General features: G+C 47.7%; 1 protein-coding gene across 5 annotated transcripts in view; it reads right to left on the bottom strand.

Annotated features, from left to right (window-relative positions):
- The window catches only part of ACSL4 (acyl-CoA synthetase long chain family member 4), a 293,951-nt gene that overhangs the window by 147,113 nt on the left and 122,830 nt on the right, over positions 1 to 24,008 (bottom strand). For all 5 annotated transcript variants that reach the window (XM_063937299.1, XM_063937298.1, XM_063937301.1 and 2 more), the window contains exon 2: positions 21,898 to 21,922. The gene's annotated coding sequence lies outside the window, so the exon portion shown is untranslated. The remainder of the gene's footprint in view (positions 1 to 21,897; positions 21,923 to 24,008) is intronic.

Raw genomic sequence — 24,008 nt, forward strand, 5'->3', positions numbered from 1 at the left:
GGTTTATTCCAATTAAGAGAATGTCCAAAAAAGTGTTACTAGTAAAATTACACACAACAGTTTATCTACTCTCATTATTTATGAAAAGCAGCTTCTGGTGAAAACATTGAATAAATTAATGACAGGCTGTAAGCTAGTTCTACATCTGCGGAATGTTGTGTGGCTAACCTACTTTTGCACATCTTAAGCTGGCCACAGATTGCATGATAGTGCAGCCGACCAGCAGACACGGAGGAGGGCAAGATACTGTAGACTGTATGATAATTGGATACACGGAGGTGTGGCTATTAAATAATGAGACTCCTACAGATATGTCCTCTTACAACTTTGCTCCATGCGATACAACTTGCGTTACACATAACAGCTCAGTGTCGTGTGACACGGTAGGGCTGAGCATCTTTCTTCGCATCTTTTTGCAGAGAAAATGCGTCTTAGACGCAATGTAATGCAATAGGACGCAGGAACAGCTTCTGCGGATTAAAATGATATGCAGTATGCCTATATTTGTGTGAAAATAAGAATTTACTTACCGATAATTCTATTTCTCGGAGTCCGTAGTGGATGCTGGGGTTCCTGAAAGGACCATGGGGAATAGCGGCTCCGCAGGAGACAGGGCACAAAAAGTAAAGCTTTCCGATCAGGTGGTGTGCACTGGCTCCTCCCCCTATGACCCTCCTCCAAGCCTCAGTTAGGTACTGTGCCCGGACGAGCGTACACAATAAGGGAGGAATTTTGAATCCCGGGTAAGACTCATACCAGCCACACCAATCACACCGTACAACTTGTGATCAAACCCAGTTAACAGTATGATAACAGAGGAGCCTCTGAAAGATGGCTTCCTAAACAATAACCCGAATTAGTTAACAATAACTATGTACAATTATTGCAGATAATCCGCACTTGGGATGGGCGCCCAGCATCCACTACGGACTCCGAGAAATAGAATTATCGGTAAGTAAATTCTTATTTTCTCTATCGTCCTAGTGGATGCTGGGGTTCCTGAAAGGACCATGGGGATTATACCAAAGCTCCCAAACGGGCGGGAGAGTGCGGATGACTCTGCAGCACCGAATGAGAGAACTCCAGGTCCTCCTTAGCCAGAGTATCAAATTTGTAAAATTTTACAAACGTGTTCTCCCCTGACCACGTAGCTGCTCGGCAAAGTTGTAATGCCGAGACCCCTCGGGCAGCCGCCCAAGATGAGCCCACCTTCCTTGTGGAGTGGGCCTTTACAGATTTAGGCTGTGGCAGGCCTGCCACAGAATGTGCAAGTTGGATTGTGCTACAGATCCAACGAGCAATCGTCTGCTTAGACGCAGGAGCACCCATCTTGTTGGGTGCATACAATATAAACAACGAGTCAGATTTTCTGACTCCAGCTGTCCTTGCAATATATATTTTTAATGCTCTGACCACGTCCAGTAACTTGGAGTCCTCCAAGTCACTTGTAGCCGCAGGCACTACAATAGGCTGGTTCAGATGAAATGCTGACACCACCTTAGGGAGAAAATGCGGACGAGTCCGCAGTTCTGCCCTGTCCGAATGGAAAATCAGATATGGGCTTTTGTAAGATAAAGCTGCCAGTTCTGACACTCTCCTGGCCGAAGCCAGGGCTAGTAACATGGTCACTTTCCATGTGAGATATTTTAAATCCACCTTTTTTAGTGGTTCAAACCAATGAGATTTTAGAAATTCCAAAACCACATTGAGATCCCACGGTGCCACTGGAGGCACCACAGGAGGCTGTATATGCAGCACTCCCTTAACAAAAGTCTGGACTTCAGGAACTGAAGCCAATTCTTTTTGAAAGAAAATCGACAGGGCCGAAATTTGAACCTTAATAGATCCCAATTTGAGACCCATAGACAATCCTGATTGCAGGAAATGTAGGAATCGACCCAGTTGAAATTCCTCCGTCGGAGCACTCCGATCCTCGCACCACGCAACATATCTTCGCCAAATGCGGTGATAGTGTTGCACGGTTACTTCCTTCCTTGCTTTAATCAAAGTAGGAATGAGTTCTTCCGGCATGCCTTTTTCCTTTAGGATCCGGCGTTCAACCGCCATGCCGTCAAACGCAGCCGCGGTAAGTCTTGAAACAGACAGGGACCCTGCTGAAGCAAGTCCCTCCTTAGAGGTAGAGGCCACGGATCTTCCGTGATCATCTCTTGAAGTTCCGGGTACCAAGTCCTTCTTGGCCAATCCGGAACCACTAGTATCGTTCTTACGCCTCTTTGCCGTATAATTCTCAATACTTTTGGTATGAGAGGCAGAGGAGGAAACACATACACCGACTGGTACACCCAAGGCGTTACCAGCGCGTCCACAGCTATTGCCTGCGGATCTCTTGACCTGGCGCAATACCTGTCCAGTTTTTTGTTGAGGCGAGACGCCATCATGTCCACCATTGGTCTTTCCCAACGGGTTACCAGCATGTGGAAGACTTCCGGATGAAGTCCCCACTCTCCCGGGTGGGGGTCGTGTCTGCTGAGGAAGTCTGCTTCCCAGTTGTCCACTCCCGGGATGAACACTGCTGACAGTGCTATCACATGATTCTCTGCCCAGCGAAGAATCCTTGCAGCTTCTGCCATTGCACTCCTGCTTCTTGTGCCGCCCTGTCTGTTTACATGGGCGACTGCCGTGATGTTGTCCGACTGGATCAACACCGGTTTTCCTTGAAGCAGAGGTTCTGCCTGGCTTAGAGCATTGTAGATTGCTCTTAGTTCCAGAATGTTTATGTGAAGAGACGTTTCCAGGCTCGTCCACACTCCCTGGAAGTTTCTTCCTTGTGTGACTGCTCCCCAGCCTCTCAGGCTGGCGTCCGTGGTCACCAGGATCCAATCCTGTATGCCGAATCTGCGGCCCTCCAATAGATGAGCACTCTGCAACCACCACAGAAGAGATACCCTTGTCCTTGGAGACAGGGTTATCCGCTGGTGCATCTGAAGATGCGACCCTGACCATTTGTCCAACAGATCCCTCTGGAAAATTCGTGCATGGAATCTGCCGAATGGAATTGCTTCGTAAGAAGCCACCATTTTTCCCAGGACTCTTGTGCATTGATGTACAGACACCTTTCCTGGTTTTAGGAGGTTCCTGACAAGCTCGGATAACTCCTTGGCTTTTTCCTCCGGGAGAAAAACCTTTTTCTGAACCGTGTCCAGAATCATCCCTAGGAACAGCAGACGAGTTGTCGGCATTAACTGGGATTTTGGAATATTCAGAATCCAGCCGTGCTGTTTTAGCACTTCTTGAGACAGTGCTAATCCCCTCTCTAGCTGTTCTCTGGACCTTGCCCTTATTAGGAGATCGTCCAAGTATGGGATAATAAGAATTTACTTACCGATAATTCTATTTCTCGGAGTCCGTAGTGGATGCTGGGGTTCCTGAAAGGACCATGGGGAATAGCGGCTCCGCAGGAGACAGGGCACAAAAAAGTAAAGCTTTTACCAGATCAGGTGGTGTGCACTGGCTCCTCCCCCTATGACCCTCCTCCAGACTCCAGTTAGGTACTGTGCCCGGACGAGCGTACACAATAAGGGAGGCAATTTGAATCCCGGGTAAGACTCATACCAGCCACACCAATCACACCGTACAACTTGTGATCTAAACCCAGTTAACAGTATGATAACAGAAAGAGCCTCTTAAAGATGGCTCCTTAACAATATAACCCGAATTTGTTAACAATAACTATGTACAGTATTGCAGATAATCCGCACTTGGGATGGGCGCCCAGCATCCACTACGGACTCCGAGAAATAGAATTATCGGTAAGTAAATTCTTATTTTCTCTATCGTCCTAAGTGGATGCTGGGGTTCCTGAAAGGACCATGGGGATTATACCAAAGCTCCCAAACGGGCGGGAGAGTGCGGATGACTCTGCAGCACCGAATGAGAGAATTCCAAGTCCTCTTTTGCCAGGGTATCAAATTTGTAGAATTTTACAAACGTGTTTTCCCCCGACCACGTAGCTGCTCGGCAGAATTGTAATGCCGAGACCCCTCGGGCAGCCGCCCAAGATGAGCCCACCTTCCTTGTGGAATGGGCCTTAACAGATTTAGGCTGTGGCAGGCCTGCCACAGAATGAGCAAGTTGAATTGTGTTACAAATCCAACGAGCAATCGTCTGCTTAGAAGCAGGGGCACCCAACTTGTTGGGTGCATATAGTATCAACAGCGAGTCAGATTTTCTGACTTCAGCCGTCCTTGAAATGTATATTTTTAAGGCTCTGACAACGTCCAACAACTTGGAGTCCTCCAAGTCGCCAGTGGCCGCAGGCACCACAATAGGTTGGTTCAGGTGAAACGCTGATACCACCTTAGGGAGAAAATGCGGACGAGTCCTCAGTTCTGCCCTATCCGAATGGAAGATTAGATAAGGGCTTTTATAAGATAAAGCCGCCAATTCAGATACTCTCCTGGCGGAAGCCAGGGCCAGTAACATAGTCACTTTCCATGTGAGATATTTAAAATCCACCTTTTTCAATGGTTCAAACCAATGGGATTTGAGGAAATCTAAAACTACATTTAGATCCCACGGTGCCACCGGAGGCACCACAGGAGGCTGTATATGCAGTACTCCTTTAACAAAAGTCTGTACCTCAGGAACTGAGGCCAATTCTTTTTGGAAGAATATTGACAGGGCCGAAATTTGAACCTTAATAGATCTCAATTTGAGACCCCTAGACAATCCTGATTGTAGGAAATGTAGGAAACGACCCAGTTGAAATTCCTCCGTCGGAACACTCCGATCCTCGCACCACGCGACATATTTTCGCCAAATGCGGTGATAATGTTTCGCGGTGACTTCCTTCCTTGCCTTAATCAAGGTAGGAATGACTTCTTCTGGAATGCCTTTCCCTTTTAGGATCTGGCGTTCAACCGCCATGCCGTCAAACGCAGCCGCGGTAAGTCTTGAAAGAGACAGGGACCCTGTTGTAGCAGGTCCCTTCTCAGAAGTAGAGGGCACGGGTCGTCCGTGACCAACTCTTGAAGTTCCGGGTACCAAGTCCTTCTTGGCCAATCCGGAGCCACTATTATTTCTTACTCCTCCTCACTGTATAATCTTCAATACCTTTGGTATGAGAGGCAGAGGAGGAAACACATATACTGATTTGTACACCCAAGGTGTTACCAGTGCGTCCACAGCTATTGCCTGTGGATCTCTTGACCTGGCGCAATACTTGTCCAGTTTCTTGTTGAGGCGAGACGCCATCATGTCTACCATTGGTCTTTCCCAACAGTTTATTAGCATGTGGAAGACTTCTGGATGAAGACCCCCCTCTCCCGGGTGTATATCGTGTCTGCTGAGGAAGTCTGCTTCCCAGTTGTCCACGCCCGGGAAGAACACTGCTGACAGTGCTATTACGTGATTCTCCGCCCAGCGAAGAATCTTGGCAGCTTCTGCCATTGCACTCCTGCTTCTTGTGCCGCCCTGTCTGTTTACATGGGCGACCGCCGTGATGTTGTCCGACTGAATCAACACCGGTTTTCCTTGCAGGAGTGGTTCTGTGAATAGACTTTTCCAGGTTCGTCCATACCCCCTGGAAGTTTCTTCCTTGTGTGACTGCTCCCCAACCTCTCAGGCTGGCGTCCGTGGTCACCAGGATCAAATCCTGTATGCCGAATCTGCGGCCCTCCAATAGATGAGCCTTTTGCAACCACCACAGAAGATATACCCTTGTCCTTGGCGACAGGGTTATTCGCAGGTGCATCTGAGGATGCGACCCTGACCATTTGTCCAACAGATCCCTTTGGAAAATTCTTGCATGGAATCTGCCGAATGGAATTGCTTCGTAAAAAGCCACCATTTTTCCCAGGACTCTTGTGCATTGATGTACAGACACCTTTCCTGGTTTTAGGAGGTTCCTGACAGGTCGGATAACTCCTTGGCTTTTTCCTCGGGAAGAAAAACCTTTTTCTGAACCGTGTCCAGAATCATCCCTAGGAACAGCAGACGTATCGTCGGAAAACAGCTGCGATTCTTGGAATATTTAGAATCCAGTCGTGCCGTCGAAGAACTACTTTAGATAGTGCTCTTCCGACCTCCAACTGTTCTCTGGAACTTGCCCTTTTTAGGTCGTGCAAGTAAGGGATAATTTAGATGCCTTTTTTCTTTGAAGAAACATCTCTTCGGCCATTACCTTGGTAAAAAGGCCCGGGGTGCCGTGGATAATTCAAACGGCATCGTCTGAAACTGATATTGACAGTTCTGTACCACGAACCAGAGGTACCCTTGATGAGAAGGACAAATTTTGGACATGGAGGTAATCCTTGATGTCCAGGGACACCATATAGTCCCCTTTTTTCCGGTTCGCTATCACTGCTCTGAGTGACTTTATCTCGATTTGAACCTTTTATGTAAGTGTTCAAAACATTTTAGATTTAGACTATGTGTCACCAAGCCGTCTGGCTTCAGTACCACAATATAGTGTGGAAAAATAATACCCTTTTCCTTGTCGTAGGAGGGGTACTTTGATTATCACCTGCTGGATATACAGCTTGTGAATTGTTTCCAATGCTGCCTCCCTGTCGGAGGGAGCCGTTGGTAAAGCAGACTTCAGGAAGCTGCGAGGAGAAGATGTCTCGACTCTCCAATCTTTACCCCTGGGATAATACTCGTACGATCTAGGGGTCAACTTGCGAGTGATCCCACTGCGCCCTGAGACTCTTGAGACTACCCCCCCACCTTGAGTCCGCTTGCACGGCCCCAGCGTCATGCTGAGGACTTGGCAGACGCGGTGGAGGGCTTCTTTTCCTGGGAAAGGGCTGCCTGCTGCAGTCTACTTCCCTTACCTCTATGTCTGGGCAGATATGACTGGCCTTTTGCCTGCATGCCCTCATGGGAAAGGAAAGATTGAGGCTGAAAAGACGGTGTCTTTTTTAGCTGAGATGTAACTTGGGGTAAAAAAGGTTGGATTTCCCAGCTGTTGCTGTGGTCCCCAGGTCCGATGGACCGACCCCCAAATAACTCCTTCCCTTTATACAGCAATACTTCCATCTGCCGTATGGGATCTGTATCACCTGACCACTGTCGTGTCCCTGACATCTTCTGGGAGATATGGACAACGCACTTATCTTGATGCCAGAGAGCAAATATCCCTCTGTGCATCTCACATACATATATATAGAATGCATCCTATTAAATGCTCTACATGAATAAAATATTTTCAGTCAGGGAATCCGACCAAGCCAACCCAGCACTGCATCTCCAGGCTGATGGCGATCGCTGGTCGCAGTATAACCACCGTATGTGTGTATATACTTTTTAGGATATTTTTCCAGCTTCCTATCAGCTGGCTCCTTGAGGGCGGCCGTATCTGGAGACGGTAACGCCACTTGATAAGCGTGTGAGCGCCTTATCACCCTAAGGGGTGTTTTTTCTGGCGGGAAAGGGTATAACGCCAATATTTGCTATCGGGGTAACCCTACGCATCATTTTATCTGATTCAGGAAAAACTACAGGTAGTTTTTTCACTCCCACATAATACCCTTTCTTGTGGTACTTGTAGTATCAGAAACACGTAACACCTCCTTCATTGCCCTTAACGTGTGGCCCTAATGAGAAATACGTTTGTTTATTCACCGTCGACACTGTATTCAGTGTCCGTGTCTGTGTCTGTGTCGACCGACTGAGGTAAATGGGCGTTTTTAAAAACCCCTGACGGTGTTTCTGAGACGCCTGGACCGGTCCTAATAGATTGTCGGCCGTCTCATGTCGTCAACCGACCTTGCAGCGTGTTGACATTCTCACGTAATTCTCTAAATAAGCCATCCATTCCGGTGTCGACTCCCTAGAGAGTGACATCACCATTACAGGCAATTTCTCCGCCTCCTCACCAACATCGTCCTCATACATGTCGACACACACGTACCGACACACAGCACACACACCGGGAATGCTCTGACAGAGGACAGGACCCACTAGCCCTTTGGGGAGACAGAGGGAGAGTCTGCCAGCACACACCAAAAACGCTATAATTATATAGGGACAACCTTATATAAGTGTTTCTCCCTTATAGCATCTTTTATATATATACAATATCGCCAAAATCAGTGCCCCCCCTCTCTGTTTTAACCCTGTTTCTGTAGTGCAGTGCAGGGGAGAGCCTGGGAGCCTTCTCTCCAGCTTTTCTGTGAGAGAAAATGGCGCTGTGTGCTGAGGAGATAGGCCCCGCCCCTTTTTCGGCGGCCTCGTCTCCCGCTATTTTTGAAGTTAGGCAGGGGTTAAATATCTCCATATAGCCTCTGTGGGCTATATGTGAGGTATTTTTTGCCTCTAATAAGGTTTTTATTTGCCTCTCAGAGCGCCCCCCCCAGCGCTCTGCACCCTCAGTGACTGTTGTGTGAAGTGTGCTGAGAGGAAAATGGCGCACAGCTGCAGTGCTGTGCGCTACCTTTATGAAGACTCAGGAGTCTTCAGCCGCCGAATTTGGACCTCTTCTCTCTTCAGCGTCTGCAAGGGGGCCGGCGGCGCGGCTCCGGTGACCATCCAGGCTGTACCTGTGATCGTCCCTCTGGAGCTAGTGTCCAGTAGCCAAGCAGCAAATCCACTCTGCACGCAGGTGAGTTCACTACTTCTCCCCTAAGTCCCTCGTTGCAGTGATCCTGTTGCCAGCAGGACTCACTGTAAAGTAAAAAACCTAAGCTAAACTTTCTCTAAGCAGCTCTTTAGGAGAGCCACCTAGATTGCACCCTTCTCGTTCGGGCACAAAATCTAACTGGAGTCTGGAGGAGGGTCATAGGGGGAGGAGCCAGTGCACACCACCTGATCTGGTAAAAGCTTTACTTTTTTGTGCCCTGTCTCCTGCGGAGCCGCTATTCCCCATGGTCCTTTCAGGAACCCCAGCATCCACTTAGGACGATAGAGAAAATTAATACGCCTTTTCTTCGAAGAAGAATCATCATCTCGGCCATTACCTTTGTAAAGACCCGAGGTGCCGTGGACAATCCGAACGGCAGCGTCTGAAACTGATAGTGACAGTTTTGTACAACGAACCTGAGGTACCCCTGGTGTGAGGGGTAAATTGGAACGTGGAGGTACGCATCCTTGATGTCCAAGGACACCATAAAGTCCCCTTCTTCCAGGTTCGCTATCACTGCTCTGAGTGACTCCATTTTGAACTTGAACTTCTTTATGTACAGGTTCAAGGACTTCAGATTTAGAATAGGTCTTACCGAGCCGTCCGGCTTCGGTACCACAAATAGAGTGGAATAATACCCCTTTCCCTGTTGTAGAAGAGGTACCTTGACTATCACCTGCTGAGAGTACAGCTTGTGAATGGCTTCCAAAACCGTCTCCCTTTCGGAGGGGGACGTTGGTAAAGCAGACTTCAGGAAACGGCGAGGCGGATCTGTCTCTAGTTCCAACCTGTACCCCTGAGATATTATCTGCAGGATCCAGGGATCTACCTGCGAGTGAGCCCACTGCGCGCTGAAATTCTTGAGACGACCGCCCACCGCCCCCGAGTCCGCTTGAGAAGCCCCAGCGTCATGCTGAGGCTTTTGTAGAAGCGGGGGAGGGCTTCTGTTCCTGGGAAGGAGCTGCCTGTTGGTGTCTCTTCCCCCTTCCTCTGCCTCGTGGCAGATATGAATATCCCTTTGCTCTCTTGTTTTTAAAGGAACGAAAGGGCTGCGGTTGAAAAGTCGGTGTCTTTTTCTGTTGGGGAGTAGCTTGAGGTAAAAAGGTGGATTTCCCGGCTGTAGCCGTGGCCACCAAATCTGATAGACCGACTCCAAATAACTCCTCCCCTTTATACGGCAAAACTTCCATATGCCGTTTTGAGTCCGCATCGCCTGACCACTGTCGCGTCCATAAACTTCTTCTGGCCGAAATGGACATAGCACTTACCCGTGATGCCAGTGTGCAGATATCCCTCTGTGCATCACGCATATAAAGAAATGCATCCTTTATTTGCTCTGAAGACAGTAAAACATTGTCCCTATCCAGGGTATCAATATTTTCAATCAGGGACTCTGACCAAGCTACTCCAGCACTGCACATCCAGGCTGTCGCTATAGCTGGTCGTAGTATAACACCTGTATGTGTGTATATACTTTTTTGGATATTTTCCATCCTCCTATCTGCTGGATCTTTAAGTGCGGCCGTCTCAGGAGAGGGTAACGCCACTTGTTTAGATAAGCGTGTGAGCGCCTTGTCCACCCTAGGAGGTGTTTCCCAGCGCGCCCTAACCTCTGACGGGAAAGGGTATAAAGCTAATAACTTCTTTGAAATTAGCATCTTTTTATCGGGGGCAACCCACGCTTCATCACATACATCATTTAGTTCTTCTGATTCAGGAAAAACTATAGGTAGTTTTTTCACACCCCACATAATACCCTGTTTAGTGGTACCTGTAGTATCAGCTAAATGTAACGCCTCCTTCATTGCCAAAATCATATAACGTGTGGCCCTACTGGAAAATACGGTTGATTCGTCACCGTCGCCACTGGAATCAGTGCCTGTGTCTGGGTCTGTGTCGACCGACTGAGGCAAAGGGCGTTTTACAGCCCCTGACGGTGTTTGAGGCGCCTGGACAGGCACTAACTGATTGTCCGGCCGTCTCATGTCGTCAAACGACTGCTTTAGCGTGTTGACACTATCCCGTAATTCCATAAATAAAGGCATCCATTCTGGTGTCGACCCCCTAGGAGGTGACATCCCCATATTTGGCAATTGCTCCGCCTCCACACCAATATCGTCCTCATACATGTCGACACACACGTACCGACACACAGGGAATGCTCTTAACGAAGACAGGACCCCACTAGCCCTTTGGGGAGACAGAGGGAGAGTTTGCCAGCACACACCAAAAGCGCTATATATGACAGGGATAGCCTTATAATAAGTGCTCCCTGTATAGCTGCTTTTATAATATAATTTTTGCCACTATTTTGCCCCCCCTCTCTTGTTTTACCCTGTTTCTGTAGTGCAGTGCAGGGGAGAGACCTGGGAGCCGTCCTGACCAGCGGAGCTGTGTAAGGAAAATGGCGCTGTGTGCTGAGGAGATAAGCCCCGCCCCATTTCCGGCGGGCTCGTCTCCCGCTCTTTAGTGTATTCTGGCAGGGGTTAAATATCTCCATATAGCCCCCGGAGGCTATATGTGAGGTATTTTTTAGCCAAATAGGTTTTCATTTGCCTCCCAGGGCGCTCCCCTCCCAGCGCCCTGCACCCTCAGTGACTGCCGTGTGAAGTGTGCTGAGAGGAAAATGGCGCACAGCTGCAGTGCTGTGCGCTACCTTTAGAAGACTGAGGAGTCTTCTGCCGCCGATTCTGGACCTCTTCATGTTTCAGCATCTGCAAGGGGGCCGGCGGCGAGGCTCCGGTGACCATCCAGGCTGTACCTGTGATCGTCCCTCTGGAGCGGATGTCCAGTAGCCAAGAAGCCAATCCATCCTGCACGCAGGTGAGTTCACTTCTTCTCCCCTAAGTCCCTCGTTGCAGTGATCCTGTTGCCAGCAGGACTCACTGTAAAATAAAAAACCTAAGCTAAACTTTCTCTAAGCAGCTCTTTAGGAGAGCCACCTAGATTGCACCCTTCTCGGCCGGGCACAAAAATCTAACTGAGGCTTGGAGGAGGGTCATAGGGGGAGGAGCCAGTGCACACCACCTGATCGGAAAGCTTTACTTTTTGTGCCCTGTCTCCTGCGGAGCCGCTATTCCCCATGGTCCTTTCAGGAACCCCAGCATCCACTAGGACGATAGAGAAATAGCGGCTCTATCTGCATCCGAAATGAAACGTTACAGTATTTGAGGAAAACACTGCAGCATAGCATTTTATATGCAAATACAGTCGCAGTCATACACAGAATATAGGCATGCTGCATATAACTGTGATCAGAAGCTTCTTCTGCGTCCTATTGCATAACATTGTGTCTAAGATGCATTTTTGCAAAAAAAGGCGGAAAAAAAAAAACCGCTCAGCGCTACAGAGTGCCGCGACCTGAATGGCTGTTTAGCATGACTGTAGCAAAGATGCAAGAGGACACATCGGTACTTGGGGAAAGAATAAACCATACTACACCAGTTGAGAGAGAGAGAGAAGGTGGGGGTACGGGGGGGGGGAGACATTGACCTTAGACTATCCTAAAACGGCTTTACAAGTTTCACGCCTCTCGCACAATAGTTTACAGTCACACAGCGTTTGGAGAAGTTGTGTTTTTTTCTGGGCGTCGCTAAAATACTTAGCTCAAAAGTAGAGCAATGTGTTAAAAGTTTTAGTTAAACTGATCAAAATGGCCACAGAATGTTTCCGTATGCTAACTGAGGCTTACGGGCAGATTGTATGTTACATGCGCGTGTATTTGAGAGGTACAAAAGATTTAGTGGTACAAAAGGACGGTGGTGAGGATGTTGAACTACACAATGGAAAAAAAGGGGGGTTTTGTTCAGTGCTCACCTTCCACCCTGTTGATGTATTCATAGATCAGTATAGAAAATGGACTATATAATTTTATTAAAATATTAAAATAATCAATGGAGTAGGGATTATTTATTAGATATTTAACAGTATGTTTGTCTTGTCCTGTTTAGGTTTTATGTGGCTATTTATGCTAAATTATTTTTGTTCTATATGTTGTTTTCTCACATAAGAGATATAATCTACTAAGTAGCAGTAATAACGTATGGGACAATATATGGATGTATATCCTACATATAATGCACTCTAAAACAGGTCAAAGATATCACTATGTGCCTATTTTATATGTGAGGGCAAGAAGCCCATTCTATGAAAGGAAAAAACAGTGTGGCCAACTTGGATGAGGGCAGAACAAATTGTAGCACCACAGCAGCTATAAGAAGAATGGGTATCTGTGAATCGGTAATCCAGCCATCCTGACGAAGCCTGGTATCAGGCGAAACGCGTCGATTGCGGAAAAAATCGATCCCTGCACGGAGTCCGGAAGCACAGGGACACGGAGCAGTGGGTGTCTGCCGGCAGACCACAGAAGGTCCATACTTCACCTACAGAAACCGGACTTTGAGGAGGAATTCCCTGCAAGGAATATCTACACCGGCACCCAGGTGATTCTAGACTGTCTGTAAAAGAACTTTACATTGTATCAGAGACTACTTACTAAAGCGATCAGGAACCCATCCTGTATGGAAGCCGCATACCACACTTGAATATAGCAAGTAGACTGAGCATACTACACCTAGTGGGGTAAAACGCTGATTAGTGTACCCACAGGTGGGAGACCTATATGTGTTTGTATTGTGATAAGCGTTTGTCTTTGTATACCGGTATTAGGTAGTGTCCAGTATCAATTTTGTCCAGTAGAGGGTGTAAATATGAGATATATAGAATAAGAGATTTATAGATATCTATACCTTTTAATATATGTACACATAATATTCATAATATAGTGTATATATATACATTTTATCATATTATATTATATTGCATAAAGACTTTTTAAAGATACTTAATAAATATTCTTTGAATTCAGTATAATTGATTGAGGTGTCTATTTATTTATTTTTTCCATGAGGATGATTAGGATTATGAATTTTCTATACTGATATATGAATACATCAACAGGGAGGAAGGTGAGCGCTGAACAAAACCCCCCCTTTTTTTCCATATTACGCAACATAGAGTGGGCGTTTATAGTGCACCCACCATTTGTTCATAGCTGCCACAAAACTCTTACAGCTATACATAGGATTGGCGCAGTTCCTCATCCAAAAACCTATTGAACTACACAATGCATGAAGGCAATCTCCATTCACTGCTTAGACTTGGCTGAACTATGGTTCGTGCAGTGCAGGCCCGATGTCGGAAACAGTGGAGCGTTTCTTTCTTCTGTGCATTCATCTATGTGGTACTGTACATGCATCCAAACAGCGTACAGAGTCAGAGTTGCAACTGAAGCACATGGAAGATGCACGGTCTCAGAGAAGTGTTGAAAATGTAGTGGGCGTTATAGGGCGATGACAGGGAGGTGGCTTAATGCATGCACGGAGATGGTCCGTATCATGGGCGTATTGATAAGCTGCTCGCATTGGAGGCCATCTTGGATGGAGAAACCGCACCTGCAATAGAGCTGGGGCAAGTTTCAAGGGTGCAACCATTGGTGTGTAAAAAAACGTGCGCCAATCTGTATTTCAGCATCTACAGACGCTGACAGTGAAAATCTCAGTCATAGCACATACGGACGCACGGATGTAAAAACAGGGAAGTTTGTAGCGGCATCTCCATAAAGTCGCAGTTGGACCGTCGCCCATAGACTGAAGGTGGCTGTGGGAATCAGCCCCTGTACAGTAACTTTTATCTGCAATTTTGTCTTTATGACCAGCATTTCATTTAGGTTTTCTAGTGAAAAATGTTCTAGATCATGCTACCTGAATCTGACTGTATATTAATTCTTCTCAGGTATATACATCAATAATAGGACCTCTGAAAGATTTATCTATATTTACAAGAACGTATGTAAAATAGCAGTATTTTGGGATATTGAAGTCCCATGACTCATACTTCTTAAGATGATCTCATTTGTATTCAAACTGAATTATGTTACAATGAATAGTCTATCCCCTTATTGCACTAAAAGCATTTTCAACTTCACATTGTAGTGCCGGGACCAATGCTTGCTGGCTTCTAATATTCTTGTTTTACAATAGGGGGCATATAATTCCTATGAAATGCATTAAGATCTACGGCTTCAAATTTCTACACATACTGTAATCCCAATATTTCATGGATAAAAGTGCACCTCGCAGTGGGAAGAGATTACTTGTACAGTATAATACATTGAGCATTTCCAGTCCTGGTTATGTTGGTCATCCCATCAAGTACAATAAAGTAAGCACATAACTATTTAACTCTCAAAATGTTTCAAATTAACCCAACAAAAAAACAAGCACACCAGTGTAACATGTATTCGTTTATACGGTATACAACACAAGCAGATAGCCCAAAGCCCAGTCATGTAACAGGTAGCAGTCACTCAGCAAAAGAAGACCTTGTGGAATACTAGGAATCAGTGAATGGGAAGAGTGTCTGGAAAGGGCCCATAGAGGCTGTGACACTGCATTATGTTTGGGACAAAAACGACTACAGTCTATGACAAGTACCAGTTTTGGTTATAGTGTAAAATGCAGTTAGAAGATGACCACTGATATCCCCCATTGGCTGTGTGTATGCTCATCTTCTGAGTGCACACGGGCAGCAAAGGAGCCAATCACATCAAATTCCCCACCCATATGTTTGGCCAAATGAAACTATAATCTTGTTACCTAACGCTCAGATAGTCCCAAGTGTGGCAAGCTATAGTTAAAAAAAACAAACAAAGCTAATTAAGCTCGTTAAATGCAGGTTTCCTTTAAGATCTAGTGAAACAATCAACAAGTCCTGTTCCTCCAAGTTATATTTTTCTGTTACACAGTTTAAAAAAACGAGTTTTATGGTAAGAACTTACCCTTGTTAAAACTTTCTGCGAGGTACACTGGGCTCCACAAGTCTGGACAATGGGGTGTAGAGTAGGATCTTGATCCGAGGCACCAACAGGCTCAAAGCTTTGACTGTTCCCAGAATGCAGAGTGCCGCCTCCTCTATAACCCCGCCTCCGAGCACAGGAGCTCAGTTTAGTTAACCAGCCCAATGCAGTAGCAGGAAAAGAGACAACGGTTAGTAGCCACATACACCACACTCTCACGACAAGAGAAGTGTCAGCGGCTAATGCCATATCAACCCAAAGAAGCTAAGTGCGTCAGGGTGGGCGCCTTGTGGAGCCCAGTGTACCTCGCAGAAAGATTTAACAAGGGTAAGTTCTTACCATAAAACTTGTTTACTGCTGTGGGGTACACTGGGCTCCACAAGTCTGGACAATGGGGATGTCCTAAAGCAGTTCCTTATGGGAGGGGACGCACTGTAGCGGGCACAAGAACCCGGCGTCCAAAGGAAGCATCCTGGGAAGCGGCAGTATCGAAGGCATAGAACCTTCTGAACGTGTTCCCGGAGGACCACGTAGCCGCCTTGCACAATTGGTCAAGGGTCGCACCACGTTGGGCCGCCCAAGAAGGTCCAACAGACCGAGTAGAATGGGCCGTAATGTGAACAGGAGCTGACAGACCAGCCTTCACATAAGCATGCACAATCACCATTCTAATCCACCTGGCCAGGGTCAGCTTGTGAGCAGGCCAGCCACGTTTGTGAAATCCAAACAAAACAGAGAGACTCAGACTTTTGAATAGAAGCAGTTCTCTTCACATAGGTACGGAGAGCCCGTACCACATCCAAAGACCGCTCTTTGGGAGACAAATCAGGAGAGACAAAAGCTGGAACCACAATCTCCTGATTAAGGTGGAACGAAGAAACCACCTTAGGTAAATATCCGGACGAGTCCTAAGAACCGCCCGGTCATGGTGAAAAATCAGATATGGGGAACTACAAGACAAGGCACCCAAATCCGACACTCTTCTAGCAGAGGCAATAGCCAGCAAGAACACCACCTTAAGGGAAAGCCACTTAAGGTCAGCTTGAACCAATAGGTTCAAATGGAGACTCCTGCAACGCCTCCAAAACCACCGACAAGTCCCAAGGAGCCACAGGCGGGACATAGGGAGGTTGGATACGCAACACACCCTGAGTGAAAGTATGAACATCAGGTAAAGTCGCAATTTTTCTCTGAAACCACACCGACAAGGCAGAAATATGAACCTTGAGGGAGGCCTAAATCTAGGCCCTGCTGTAGAAAAGCCAAAAGTTTGGCTGTACTAAACTTGGAAGCGTCATAATGGTTAGATGCGCACCAAACAAAGTTAGAATGCCAGACCCGATGGTAAATCCGAGCAGAGGCCGGTTTCCGGGCCACCAACATAGTTTTAATGACCTCTTCAGAAAAACCCTTAGCTCTTAAGACGGAAGCTTCAAGAGCCATGCCGTCAAAGACAGCCGGGCTAGGTCCTGGTAGACACAGGGGCCCTGAACGAGGAGGTCTGGGCGTTGTGGAAGTAGAAGTGGACGCTCTGACGATAGGCCTTGCAGGTCTGAGAACCAGTGCCGTCTGGGCCACGCCGGAGCTATGAGAAGCAGATTTCCTTTTTCTTGCTTGAACTTCCGAATTACCCTGGGCAGGAGCGACACCGGAGGGAACACGTACGGCAACCGAAACCTCAACGGCACTGCCAGCGCATCCACGAATGCTGCTTGAGGATCCCTTGTCCTTGCTCCGAAGACCGGAACCTTGTGATTGTGTCGAGACGCCATCAGATCCACATCTGGAAGACCCCACCTTTCCACGAGGAGTTGAAACACTTCTGGATGGAGGCCCCACTCGCCGGCATGCACGTCCTGACGACTGAGAAAGTCCGCTTCCCAATTCAGGACTCACGGAATGAATATTGCCGATATTGCCGGTAGATGGCGTTCTGCCCAAAGTAGAATCCGTGAGGCTTCCTTCATTGCCAAACGGCTTCGAGTGCCGCCTTGATGATTTATATAAGCCACTGTGGTGGCGTTGTCAGACTGTACTTGAACAGGATGGTTCTGAAATCAAATGCTGGGCTAGGTTCAACGCATTGAAGACCGCCCGCAATTCCAGAATGTTGATCGAGAGGAGAGATTCCTCCTTGGTCCACCGACCCTGCAAGGAGTGCTGCTCCAGCACCGCGCCCCAACCTCTTAGACTGGCATCTGTCGTCAACAGGACCCAGTTGGATATCCAGAAGGGACAGCCTTTGCACAATTGTCGGTCCAGGAGCCACCAGAGCAGCGACAGACGGACCTCCGGAGTCAAAGAGATCATGTGAGACCTGATCCGGTGAGGTAGGCCGTCCCACTTGGCTAGAATCAGCTTCTGGAGGGCGCGAGAATGGAATTGAGCATACTCCACCATGTCAAATGCGGACACCATGAGGCCAATAACCTGCATTGCCGAATGTATCGACACTTGCAGATGAGAAAGGAAGCAACGAATCCTGTCCTGAAGTTTCAGGACTTTCTCCTGGGACAAGAACAACCTCTGGTTGTGAGTGTCCAACAGTGCTCCCAGATGCACCATGCTCTGAGCAGGGACCAGGGAGGATTTCTTCCAGTTGATGAGCCACCCGTGGGCTTGTAGAAACCGGACCGTCATATCCAGATGACGCAGGAGAAGATCTGGGGAATTTGCCAGGATTAACAAGTCGTCCAGATAAGGCAGTATCCTGACCCCTTGACGGCGGAGTACCACCGTCATCACCGCCATAACTTTGGTGAAGACTTGCGGAGCCGTTGTTAAACCAAAAGGTAATACCCGAAACTGGTAATGGAGGTTGCCAATAGCGAACCTCAGGTATTGTTGATGTGACACTGCTATAGGAATATGCAGGTAAGCATCCTTTATGTCCAGGGAGACCATGTAGTCCCCAGGTTCCAAGGCCAGAACTATAGAGCGAAAGGTTTCCATATGGAACTTGGAAACCTTCACAAATTTGTTCAGTGCCTTGAGGTTGAGAATGGGCCAGGAGGACCCATTCGGTTTCGGGACTAGAAACAGCGGAGAATAGTACCCCCGGCCCCTCTGAGCAAGAGGCACCTGTACTACGACTCCTGTATCCAGGAGGGTCTGTACCACCGAATGCAGAGTGTTTGCCTTTGTCTGGTCCGACGGGACGTCTGTCTGGCAAAATCGATGAGGGGGTCGGTTTTTGAAGGCTATGGCGTAACCTCGAGTGACGACTTCCCGTACCCAGGCATCTGGGTATACCCTAGAAGCCGGCCCCCCACCCTGGGATCCCCCAGGAGGAGGCCCGCCCCGTCATGCGGCAGGCTTATCGGTCTTGGCTGCTGGCTGACGGGCAGCCCAGGATCTTTTGGGCTTTGGCTTACCAGGTTTGGAAGTGCGGGCCTGCTTATGGTACGTCTGACCTTTTGCTTTACCTGAAGGACGAAAGGGGCGAAAGGACGTGCCTTTGGCCTTCGACAAAGAAGGAGCTGTATTAGGCAGACAGGCAGTTTTGGCAGTAGCCAAGTCAGCCACTATCTTATTTAAGTCCTCCCCAAACAGAATATCCCCCTTGAAAGGGAGTACCTCCAGGGTTTTTCTAGAGTCCAGATCCACAGACCAGGATCTCAGCCACAATATCCTGCGAGCCAGGACTGACGTAGTAGAGGCCTTGGCTGCTAGGATACCAGCATCAGAAGCCGCCTCTTTAATATAGCGAGAAGCTGTGACAATATATGACAAGCATTGTCTAGCATGGTCAGAGGAGATTTCAGCTTCTAACTCCAAGGCCCATGCTTCAATAGCCTCTTCCACCCATGTAGCTGCAAAAGTGGGCCTTTGTGCAGCCCCCGTGAGGGTGTAAATCGCTTTTAGACAACCCTCGACATGTTTATCCGTAGGCTCTTTTAGAGACGTGACGGTAGTGACAGGTAGAGCTGAGGAAACCACCATCCTAGCCACATGTGAGTCTACTGGAGGAGGCGTTTCCCAATTCTTAGACAGCTCTGGCGCGAGGGGATAGCGAGCCAGCATCTTCTTTTGAGGCACAAACTTCGTACCCCGGCTTTGCCAGGGTTCCTGACGTATATCCACTAGGTGGTCAGAGTGAGGTAAAACTTGTTTAATCACCTTCTGACGCTTGAACCTATCTGGATTCTTAGGAGGAACGGATGGCTCGGGTTCATCTGTAATCTGCAGAATTAACTTAATAGCCTCCAAAAGATCAGGAACATCCACATGTGAAAAACCCTTCCCATCAGCCGTATCAGAGTCAGAACCTGTGGGGTCAGTGTATGTGCTGTCTTCATCAGACGAGGTGTCAGTGACAGCAGTGGATTGTGAGGAGACGAGCACTCGCTTAGAGGACCTCTTGGACTTAGGCGAGCGTTGATCAGACTTTTTAGTAGTCAGGGACTGATTCAACTTCTTTAATTGAGCAGATAAATCGTCCGCCCACGGCGGGTTAGCTGCAGGGACCACATACGGTTGTACCGGCATTGGGGGTCCCATAGGGGGTGTTAGTTTATGAACTAGCGTATGCAGAAGCGTGGAAAAAGCGGCCCACGCAGGGTCAGTATGTGGCTCCGTTGCCACAGTCCCACTGAGGGGCAAGGAGCCCCCAGAACCAGAGCCCACAGCTGCTATATTCTCCCCATATGTGCCTGTGGCTTCAGCAACACCAGCAGTGTGTTCCGCCCCAGAATCGTTACCCTCAGAAGCAGACATGATATAACTTGCAGTATGAGGTAACACAGTACAATTATTAGCAGCACTATATCCCTAAACCCAAACCCCTGCGCAGTGTAGTCAGCACCAGCAGAGATAAAGGAGATATGGTGACTAAATCACAGAGAAAAATACGTAATACAGTATATCTTTGTGAAAATCCTATATTAAATAACACCTGACACACCAAGCCCCCTCAGGTTATAGAATATAGGGATAGCAAGTTGAGTGAAAGACACGAGATGGACACCACTCAGCTATTAATGCACACACAAATAGTCACAGTTTGTACAATGCAGAGGTTATTACAGACAATAATACTGCACTGGACTAGCTTACACAGCTATATAGACAATAGATATAACACTACACAGTAAGAAACTGGATGTATATCACAGGGTAATTGCACTATAAACCCCTGACTAAATGCACTCTTTCTTAACTAACAGTGACTAAAAAGGCAGGTAGAATACTTAAGTGTCATGTAAAGTCACAGCACTGACAACCAGGCGACTTTACACATGAGGATTTGCCCACGCAGTCCCAGGAACAGTGAGCTGAGGAGTAATGGCGCCGCAGACACTGACAGGGAGTGAGGAAAGACAGATGCAGCTCCAGGGCGGGAACACTTGCTGGAAATGGCGCCCTGGGGCTGGGGGAGGGGCTTCAGGTCTAAGCCTTATCCCCCTTGCTGGCAAAACCACGGGGTACTGTGGGCGATATTAAAATCGGTTTTAAGAGAAAACCTGACCTGTGCCCATGCCCTGGTGATCTAGTGGGATCGCCTGTATCCACCGCCAGCGCGCGCGGCCCGCCTCCCACTGACCGCGCCGGATCGCGATAAAGACCGGGTCCCGCGAGCGGGACCCACTTACCACCTCCCGAAGCGATGCCACGTGATCCTGGACAGCCCCAGCCGTGTGTGCCTAACATGAAGTAAACAGGAGCCTCCGCTGTAGGTACCCGGCAACCAGGGCTCGGGAGTGTACAGCACCGCTGGGGAGAGCTGGAGCTGCAGCAGAGAATGTCAGAAGACATTTACCACCGCTGCTGCCCTTGAAGTCTTCACTTTTTACCTCATAAAAAGCTTTTCTTAGGGCTGCTTGGAGCAGCCCCTCTGTTTAGTGCCTGCTTACTGCAGCACCAACTGACAAACTGTGCTGGGAGGCGGGGTTATAGAGGAGGCGGCGCTGTGCATTCTGGGAACAGTCAAAGCTTTGAGCCTGTTGGTGCCTCGGATCAAGATCCTACTCTACACCCCACTGTCCAGACTTGTGGAGCCCAGTGTACCCCGCAGCAGAAAAATATATATTTCAAAAACTATTCTTCTGTTACCACAGCTTCCATTGTTCTATTTCTCCCCCCAAATAGTACTACACATAATAATAAAGGCCCAATAAACCATGTTAATAAAATAATTTTCACAAGGCATTACCAATTCCCAATAGATAATTTGCCATTTCAACAAGAGACATGCATGTAACAGGGGGGGGGGGGGGGGGGGGGGGAACCCAACCTCCACCAATACTGACCTGGCAAGACAAAAAAAACATGCTTTGCCACGAGACCAAATCCAGCGTTCTTTGATGGGGACTTGCCTAACACTTCAAGTAACTAAATTACAACATTCTTTCATAATAAGGGACACAAATTTCATGTCATTGAGCATGGCACATTCCCCATGACTAGTATTCTGCCAGTATCAAGTCAAGCAAAGTAGACACAATGGATAAGATTTACTTACAGAATTGTCTGCAGAGTACTGGAACCTGAAAACAAAAAGATACATTTCAGATATTTATAGAGAACACATTTCAGCTGAAAACACCAACTAGTACTTGTATCAAAGACATTTATTGGAAGACTTGTGTACTATTATTTACAATGTCAGGTCAATTAGTCCTAGCATACTTATCTTTGCAAATACTCAGTATCACAAAGGCTGTACAGCCTAAGCTTCTAATCAGTGTAGTGTGACAGCAGGGTACTGTGCGTGGATTATTACTGCACTGTATATAAACATTATATATATAAAACATAATATTCCATTAACAATCATACTTCATTGGAGTACTTGTGCACAAAGAAGGTATAGATTAAATCCATCTAGATATCAAAAATTATACATATATCTCAAGCAAAGCGATTCCGTCTGCGCAATGTCTCAAGTCTTTTTATATATAAAAACGTCCTGCACTCCACGGCGCTCCAGTAAAGTGCTGCACCCCTAGTATGCCCTTATCTACTGGGCTGTGCCTACAGAGCAAGAAGGAATAAGGAGGCGCACAATAGTGAAGCAAGTCTTCCAAAAAAATAAATAAATAATTATATATTTTATATATATATATATATATATATATATATATATATATATATATTGCTGTGGGGGGTACACACGGAGAGATCATGCTTAAAATCTAAGCAATCTAGTCAAATTGCTTAGATTTTAAGATGGGATCGCTCCGTGAGTACCCCCCTTAACACTCTGGGAACAAACACTGTGGGGGTAACACACCACTAGCACCCCTGGGGGTGGGCCAGCAGCACAGACTATATCAGGACATGCATAATATGTCAGTGATAACAGGGATGCATGCGACAGGGCCAGTGACACAATGCGAGAAGGGGAATGCAGGTAGCACAAACCCACACACTGAGAGTTATATAGTGGAAGTAGCACGGTCCCCCAGCAGCACAGAGTATATCAGGAGATACATAATGTGCTGCGCTATATAAGAAACTGTAAAAAAACGATAATTTCACTGGGCCAGTGACATGATGTGAGAAGGGGAATGGAGGCAGCAGGAAGCCACAGACAGAGTTGTATAGTGGGAAGAGCAGGGTCCCTTGGGGGACAAAAACGGGGTCCGGCCACTACACAGTGCATCAGGGAAGCAAGATATGCCTATAGACAGAGGCGGAACTACCGCCAGTGCAACCAGTGCGTTGCACTGGGGCCCGCCTCTGTCCAGGGGCCCAAAGCATGTAATGAGTCAAACTGACTCATTACATGCCGCTGTGTGCTGCGGGCAATCGCTGCCCGCAGCACACAGCCGCCCAGAGAGGAGAGGAGCGCACTGCAGCAGTACGGGGGAGAAGGAGGGAGGTGGAGGAGGGAGCCGCAGCAGCGCTTTGTTACTGGTTGAGGCTCTGCTGCTGCTGTCCCTCTGCTTCACTATAGGCCGTTTTCCGAGAACAGCCTATAGTGAAGCAGAGGGGCAGCAGCAGCTGCGCCTCAACCAATAACACAGCGCTGCTGCGGCTCCCTCCTCCACCTTCTCTCCTGCCCGGGAATCGTCAGAAGCTGCACCGAGGAGCCTGAGCCAGCAGAGAGGGTAAGTATAATTAATTCATTCTCTTTCTTTCTTACTTTCTTTGGACTGTCTGCCGCAATGTGTAAAAAGGGGGAATCTGCCTGCCGCAATGTGTAAAAAGGGGGAATCTGCCTGCCGCAATGTGTAAAAAGGGGGAATCTGCCTGCCGCAATGTGTAAAAAGGGGGAATCTGCCTGCCGCAATGTGTAAAAAGGGGGAATCTGCCTGCCGCAATGTGTAAAAAGGGGGAATCTTTGCCGTAATGTGTAAAAAGGGGGAAGCTGCCTGCCGCAATGTGTAAAAAGGGAGAATCTGCCTGCCGCAATGTGTAAAAAGGGGGAATCTGCCTGCCGCAATGTGTAAAAAGGGGGAATCTGCCTGCCGCAATGTGTAAAAAGGGGGAATCTGCCTGCCGCAATGTGTAAAAAGGGGGACGCTGCCTGCCGCAATGTGTAAAAAGGGGGACGCTGTCTGCCGTAATGTGTAAAAAGGGCACGCTGTCTGCCTGCCGCAATGTGTAAAAAGGGGGAATCTGCCTGCC

Source organism: Pseudophryne corroboree, chromosome 8 (assembly GCF_028390025.1).
Source record: "Pseudophryne corroboree isolate aPseCor3 chromosome 8, aPseCor3.hap2, whole genome shotgun sequence".
In the NCBI taxonomy this organism is placed as follows: Eukaryota; Metazoa; Chordata; class Amphibia; order Anura; family Myobatrachidae; genus Pseudophryne; species Pseudophryne corroboree.